At 42.7% G+C, this 7,976-nt stretch overlaps 1 long non-coding RNA gene across 3 annotated transcripts in view; it reads right to left on the reverse strand.

Annotated features, from left to right (window-relative positions):
* Window positions 1-2,703: 2,703 nt before the first annotated feature.
* Window positions 2,704-7,976, reverse strand: part of LOC142952508 (uncharacterized) — a 26,952-nt gene continuing 21,679 nt past the window's right edge. Inside the window, exon 3 of one of the 3 annotated variants that reach the window (XR_012954664.1) lies at window positions 2,704-7,976. This exon is cut by the window's right edge and continues 307 nt beyond it. This is a non-coding gene — a long non-coding RNA (uncharacterized LOC142952508). The other 2 variants (XR_012954665.1, XR_012954666.1) reach the window with 2 other exon arrangements.

Raw genomic sequence — 7,976 nt, forward strand, 5'->3', positions numbered from 1 at the left:
GTATGAGCACGTCAATACGCTTTGTGATATTTAAAGAACACATGTATCATTTAAAAGTGGGGCATATGCACTTACTGTAGCCACATGACAATAAAACAACTGACACCTGGAGCTCTCTGGGCTCCTGGGAAATCAAATCATAACTAAGCTACTGTGAACTTCTAGCTTGATCACTAAGTTAAGCTGAACTGGAACAGAGAGCTAATAACATGTTCAGACTGAATCCTCTGCTCTGTAGTCCAGCAGTGCTGAGTGGAATGTAATTAGAACCTGTTCATCAATCTGCCTTCCTCAGGTGAAACCAGGCCAAGTGATCAGCCGGTCTAGGGTAGGGGAGGCGATACTTCCTGGCTATCATATCGCCGTGGTGATCCTCTATAATTAGAGCTATCAGAGGAAGCCTTAGCTAGAGCCGATCTATAATCACAACTCTACAGATTAGTCATTTTAAAGGCAGAGTCAGCACCACGGGGCACAAGCTCTCTGAAGAGGAACAGTGACTGCATGTGTTTTACTGTAGACAAACACACTTCTGCCTTCTTTTTACATGCAAGTTGAACCCGTTTTCAGTACTTATGCTAAGCTAAGATAATTTCATGACATACTGAATGGACTGACATGAAAGTGGTATCAATCCTCTCATCTAACTCACGACAAGGAGGAGAATACGCTTATAACCAAAAACATCTGGCTATTCCTTTAACATTGTGTTCAGACAGGCATTCATTTTAATGGAACAGCTGCTGACTCAGTGGGGCTCCTAAAGCAAATGCTTCTGGCAGGAAAACGAGCAAAAAGTTGAACCCGGCTCAATCCTTTGGTTTTTCCTCTAGCACCATCATCTGGTGGACTTTTGTGGTTAAATGAAACCGCTCAACAACATGGATTCCATGCAATTTGGTAGAGCCATCCATGCGCGTTGCTTCCTGCTCTCAGTTGCCCATCGTTCACGTACAACACAGACACATAAATCACTGCAGCCCATGTAGATTTCACCTGGATGTGAAAGTCACCACAGTCCCAATAAACTCACCTGTCTTTGGTGGCAGATGAGAGGTGTGATGGGGCTCACAGTCGAAGCTTTTATTCTAACTTTTATTCTAACTTTCAAACAGAGAAACTAAGCATTATTAACTACTATGTACAGTATGAATATATATCGAAGAATATATATGAACCAAGGAGAGCCATAATCTCTGATGACATCCAGGCCCTTTTGGTTGACCATGGTGTGATGAAGAGGAGGCTGGGCAGAGAGTACAACCAGACTAGAGCAGGTTCACAGTGTTTCACAGCCCAATCCCCGTCTGCAAGCTATGCAGCTTTACTGCTGCTTTTCATTTGTACCTGTTTTCCATTCTTTTTAATGTGTATTTCAGTCGTTTTACAGTTTTACATTCATGATATGAATATACCGTAAATGTCTATTCATGTGACGGTGGAAGATGAAGACGACATTGAGTTTCATTTTGTAGGAGATTTGCTGAAGTTGGATTTGAAGAGTTCTGAGAATACGAGGTCTGCTTTCAGAAACATGTCAACAATTGAGAGGAAGTGATTTATAATTATAGGGGCAATTAAGACAATTAATAAATAAATCTATAAATATAAGAGGGGAAATGTGAGAAGAGGAAAAGAAAGGAAGAGAAGAGAAAAATACAAATGAAACGATTTAGAGGGGGGAGGAAAGGAAGGAAAAATGAAAAAGGGGGAGAGAGGGAGGTGAACTCACTCTCTTGTCTTGTCACCAGACACCCGAGTGGACTGCAGTCAACTGGACTTTAATTACAGCAGAGAAATGACACTGGATCCACTGAGATCAGGTCACATCAGAGAGAGAGAGGAGGAGGAGGGGGGAAAGAAAGATAGCAGAGGGGAGAAAAGAGAGTGAAACAAAGGATGAGGAGATGATAGAGATGACAAATGGAGGGAAGAGAGAAGGAGAGCAAACAAAAAAGGAGTGACGTCTGAAATAAGATGATAGTAGAAAAAGGAGGAGGAAAGTGGAGAGGGAGAAGAAGGGGAGAGAATATGGGTGAGAAAGAGAGAAGAAGAGGGGGAGTGGGATAGATGGGGAGGACGGAGGAAGAGATGAGTACAATAAATCAGTGTAACTTTGGTGAATTTGTCTCATGAATTCCTTTGTATGCTAATTTTCCTTCAATCAAATAGTGCACAGTCGTAAATATAGTGAATATTAAGTGATTTTAGTCACTTGTTTGGGTGAGGATGTTGTAAGAAAACAATATTATGTTAACTCCCACATTTTACAACATTGTATGTTGGTGAGCCAAGATGTGAAAAATTAGCTCGAGGGATGTAAGAAATAGTTTCTGTTCAGCTTCCTTCAGTGTGAAGTACAGCTGAGGGGGATATTGTTCATTTGAAGGTGTTATGATATAAATATATTAATCAAAGTATTGGACACATACAAATGTTGACCTGATGATCATGGTAAGAAGTCAAGGGATCACTAAAGTCAGTAGGGTTCATCATCTGGGGACCATGACCGGCCGACACTGCAGATGTTGATTCCCTCCAGCCTCATTGTGTGTGTGTGTGTGCTGTGGCCTGTAGCAGTGTGTGATGGATGCTCCAGCAGAGTGCAGCGGTTAGCATTAAAGTGCAGCCTCTCGGGTTCCGCTGGTGTCAATATCAGCAGCATCACAGACGACGATCACTGAGCTGTCCCGCTGCATCGCTCTCTGCTCCTCTCGGTCCCTCCAGTTTTTAGTTTCAGTTTCATGAAACCTGCTGGAAGGGTGCAGCACGGGCTGAGGAAGAACCCATTAGAGCAGATCCACATCGCGGGACGGACACACACTTTATTTTTCACTTTTGTTAAAATGGCAATTGACAAGTTTTTTGCTTGAACTTATTTTTATGAAGTAAATGTTGATTGCACAATGTCTATATAATAATGACACCATCGGCATTTGGATTGTCTACCACCAGGTATACGATCTCCAGGGAGAACGAAGGCTTCAGGGCCGCAGCTGCAACATGTAAAGAACAGTTTCACTTTGCCTTCATCTCAACACTGACATCAGGGTTTCTTGTTCAAATCGCAATTCTTATGGTTGTTTCTTGCTTTGGAGCTGCTACAGATGTAAAGCCTCATAATCAAAGGGTAATATTGGCCTCAGTCTAATCTCTAACTACTACTATTAAAGTGGACTTCCATACATTACAATATGTCCATCACCATCATAATGAAGCCATACCGAGAAATGAAGAGTCTACCTCTGTTTCACCTCGTCTCTCTTTCTCTCTCCCTCTCTATCATCCATCTCTATCTCTCTCGCCCTCCTCTCTCCCTCTGTTTGTGTCCTTTGCCCACTGCGGTGGTCTCTGGTTTCCTTAATGGTTCCCAAGATGCATTGTGGCTTTGTGGGAGCGGTAAGGCGCAAGGGAATGTGTTTGTGTGTGTGTGTGTGTGTGTGAGAGAGGGAGTGTGTGTGTGTGGGCAGCGAGAGGTGATGCGGTCATTTCGACACATGAGAGGTTTTCCATCAGCAGCTGGAGGCTGAGCGAGCAAAGGCAAAGGCACTTACACACACACACACACACACATTTTCATAGACACACTCAAACTAAGTAAATTCACACATTAGAGTGCTCCGTGCTGTTACATTGTATTCAGAATTCATCACATGAGAAGTCATCTGCTTTTTTGTTTTCTCATCTAATGTGAACAGATCGGCTGTTTTACTGCTCGTCAGGACTTTGCTGTTTTAACTACACATTCCTTTACCATTGTTTCCTTCACAAAACAGTTTTACATGAAGAGAAGTTTCAGAAGCACAGAAATAATCCCAACATTAATATTGATTTATGATCCAGCTCAGTACGCCTTGGCACTGTGTTCATATTGGAGGATTCTGCAGAGCTACATTTTCATCCACTTCCACTGTTCAGCACCAATGCAGGAGCAGCCGGTGTCTGTATACCAGGACAAGGGGAAAGAAACAAAGAAAGCAGGAAAGGACGTACGGAAGTCAGGTTACATTGTATAAAGAGCTACAAAGTCCACAGAGAGGAGGTCTGGGTGAATGAACAGATCTAACAAACACAGGACTTTCACCCAGGAGACAGAATCCTGTCCCGTGTGAAACCATAAGTCAACGTTGACTTATTTCACATTACTTTTTCTGACGCCACATAAGTTCCATAATTAGCATACTTATTTTACGTAATAAACACACTAATTTTAACCAAAACTATGTAACCTCATTACGTAGTTTTGTTGCCTGAACAGGTCCTGCACTGCAGGGCTCACACAGGTCACTGATCTCTTGTGTTGCTGGATGTTCATAGGGGAACGCACAAACAATGAGAAACAACTTATTGTAAAATATCATACAGACTGTCATATGAGGATACATGAATCAAATGAATGAGTGCAGAATGGGTGAATTACTAACAAACTCAGGGCTCAAGACACTAAACATTACATTTTGGATTTAGGTTAGACAAAAGTAAAAATCCTTTACTTCTACTCCTACTCGCAATCTTTTTCAAATCTCTTTTCACTTCAGAATACTCAAAATCACATCCGGAGGTCTGTTGAAATGGTCCAGAGGTTGGCATGCACCAAGAAAGGACAAAGCTTTTAGAATGGTGAGCACGGTTTGGATTCCATTTGAATTGAGCTTACTGACCTTGTTTGATACGCATTTTTGGAGATCAAGTATGTTTATTTATTCATCATAATGTTCCAAACTGTATGTGTTTACCAGCAAGACGCTTACAAGTGTTGAATTTCATGCCAGATAAACTGTTGACCTTAGCTGACCCTTGCCATGGACACACAGCAGGGTGCAACACACATCAGCTCACTGTCACTTTCTGTCCGACAAAACACTGCAGTTTTGCACCTTAAGTGTTTTGTGAAAATTATACCGATTCAGCATTATTGCAATGCAGACATCCTCGGAGTTGAACGTGTTAGAATGTGTGTGTGTGTGTGAGAGACGCAGCTCGATATGTTTGCTCAAACTAATTAAAGGCCAGTCGGCGGCGCTGGCGGCGATGGATGTGTTTTTAATGATGTGAGCGGCGGTGAATATGCAAAACGCCACTGGAGCGCCAATTTCATAGCGACGACTTGATTACCTCATTGATTTCCATCTAAAGTGGCATCAAATATGAATAACTATTCACATATTAGTATGTGAGGGAGAAAATGTGTGATGTACAGTGGAAGTCCAAGAGATGAATTGGTGTGGGCAATGATCCATGGGTTATTGGGAAGGTGCCGTTTGTGAATTTTCTCGTCTTTCTCTCTTTGTGGGAACTTGGACAAGTTTTAAACTTGACGTATTTCTGTACAACTTTTCTCAAATTTACCCCTTTCTTGACTGACTTTTGTTTCACGTATGTGACTGTGTAGCTGATCTAAATTCTACAATTTGAAACCACAAACGCATGGAGAGGCTGGCACACAGATAAATCACAAGTCATGCAGTCTGATTGTGTTGGTGAGTCGTAGGTTGTGTCATGTTGAGGACGCTCTGGCTGACGACCCTCCCATTGTCCTACAGGCCGTCCTGTCCAACCTCTGGCTGACGACCCTTCCATTGTCCTACAGGCCGTCCTGTCACCATTGGCCCCAAATCACCAAACAAATCCCACCACAACTTCTCCCTCTGCACCGATGGCACCACTGTCCCTGCTTCCACACATATCTGTAATCTTGGAATCCTTTTTGATCCAACCCTCTCCTATGAACGCCACGTCAATCACATCTCAAAAACCTCGCCCGTCTCCGCCCCTCCCTCTCCTCCACAGCCGCTGAAACACTCCTCCACGCCTTCATCACCTCTCTGCTGGACTACTGCAACAGCATCCTGTACGGCTCATCCACCAAAGTCATCAACAAAGTACAATACATCCAGAACTCAGCTGCCCGTCTTCTCTCCCACTCCACCAGAGACCACATCAGCCCAGTCCTTCAGAACCTCCACTGGCTCCCCATACAGCAAAGAAGAAGTTCAGGATCCTCCACATCACATACAAAGCCCTTCACAACCCTGAACCCCTTCATACCTTTAGACCTCCTGCATCGACACGCTCCCTCCGCAACCTCAGATCCGCCGACGCCAACCTCCTTACCCCCCTACTCTGTCCAAGCATCGGACCTAGGGGGACAGGGCCTTCTCCATCGCTGCCCCCTCCCTCTGGAACTCTCTCCCCCAGCACCTCAGACATTCTCCGTCAAAACTGTACTTAAAACTCACCTATTTAAATCTGCTTTTAACCTGTAAAGTTAGTTATGTATCGTAACTTTCATGTCCATCTAAGAACCTTATAATTCACATTGTAGATAATTATAAGTATAATGCATTATCTAAAATTAGGAAAAATAAAATATTTAATTGTATTCTGTGTTCATTTACTATTTGATTCGTTTTTTGTTGAAAGTATATATATATTCAGTATTTATAATATATATATATATAAATAGATAGATATAAAATGTGTTGTTTGTTTGATGTATTTAGTATTTAAATGTGTCAACTCGTTGTGTCTCTTTAACCGTTCTCCCGTAAGTCCTCTCTCTCACTCACTCACTCTCCCCCCTTCTCTCTACCTTGCCAGGTAATTTGATGCTGAAATATGTATCTAAGGATATTTAATAAATTATGTATCTGTTATTTACTAATGGCCCTATTGACTACAGAGCCTGCTGCCTGATAGGGTGACAGAGAGAGAGAGAGAGAGAGAGAGAGAGAGAGAGAGAGAGGGAGGGGGAGATAGCGAACAGGGAAAAGATGGAGGGACGGGGAGAGAGAGAGACAAGCCTTAAAAGGGTTTCAGTCGTCCCTCCATGTGGAGACAGATAGTAAAGCACTGCTGTCAGGTCAGGGGGGATCAGTCCAGCAGGTGTTTGACAGAGGGACTGGTATTGACTCTGGCTTGCTATTGGTCAACCTATGAATCTGTCTTTCACCAAAGTTCACCAAAGTTGAGGAGAAATCCGTGTCACCAAACATTGGTGAGCTGTCTTGTATAACTGCAGGCACAAAGGTTGGAGGAGCGCACTACTTGTTCCCCTTAATGTTGGTTCTCTCCTTAAAAACAGCTTTTATAAGTTGAGACTATTTTCATACTCCAGAATATGAATGGCATCAAAGCAGCTAATTGACTCCTCACGATAGCAAGTGTTACAAATCTACAATCTACGGTAACACAATAGCAACACGACGAGATACCAAATAATATTAAAACTGGTTCAGTGCTGACTCTAAATTGGAAAAGACAAATTGAAATTCCAGCATTTTTCTATTTCAGTATTCTCCAGTAAGGTCATATCTGTACAAAAGTGTTTTAGTAAAGGAAGGTAGCTCAGTGAACCAGTTTTTTATGGAGTTTGGCATTACATATCCCAGAAAGAATGATCATAAACTATTAAAAATCCAACTACAGCTGTGGCTGGAGTCTATGTGTCTGGTCCGTGTGTGTGTGTGTGTGTGTGTGTGTGTGTGTGTCTGGTCCGTGTGTGTGTGTGTGTATGAGAATTTGTATTTGTATATGTGTGTATATTTCTTATCAGCATTGGATTGAAAGCTCTGTGGCACCGAACCTGGGATCAATGGGCCCAGACGAGCAGACGCAGAGCTGGAGCGAGTTTGTACTGTATGTCAGTGTGTGTGTGTGTGTGTGTGTGTGTGTCTACTGGTCTGCAGTGTATGTGTATATACAAGTGTGCATCTGTACATCATTGTTTCTCTTTAAATGTGAATGTGTGTGTGTGTGTGTGTGTGTGCGTGTGCGTGTGTGTCTGTGGTGTGTGTGTGTGTGTGTGTGTGACCATAGTGGAGCCAGTATGTGACCAGATAATGTTGCATATCGGACCAATTGTAAAGACCTCGACCAATACACATCTCAAGTGCATGACAAGACTTATCTGTGTGTGTGTGTGTGTGTGTGTGTGTGTGTGTGTGTTGGTCAATATATTTGATTGTTCCAGTAGC

This window comes from Anarhichas minor, unplaced genomic scaffold, assembly GCF_050575085.1.
Source record: "Anarhichas minor isolate MPS153535 unplaced genomic scaffold, ASM5057508v1 ptg000018l, whole genome shotgun sequence".
NCBI lineage: Eukaryota > Metazoa > Chordata > Actinopteri > Perciformes > Anarhichadidae > Anarhichas > Anarhichas minor.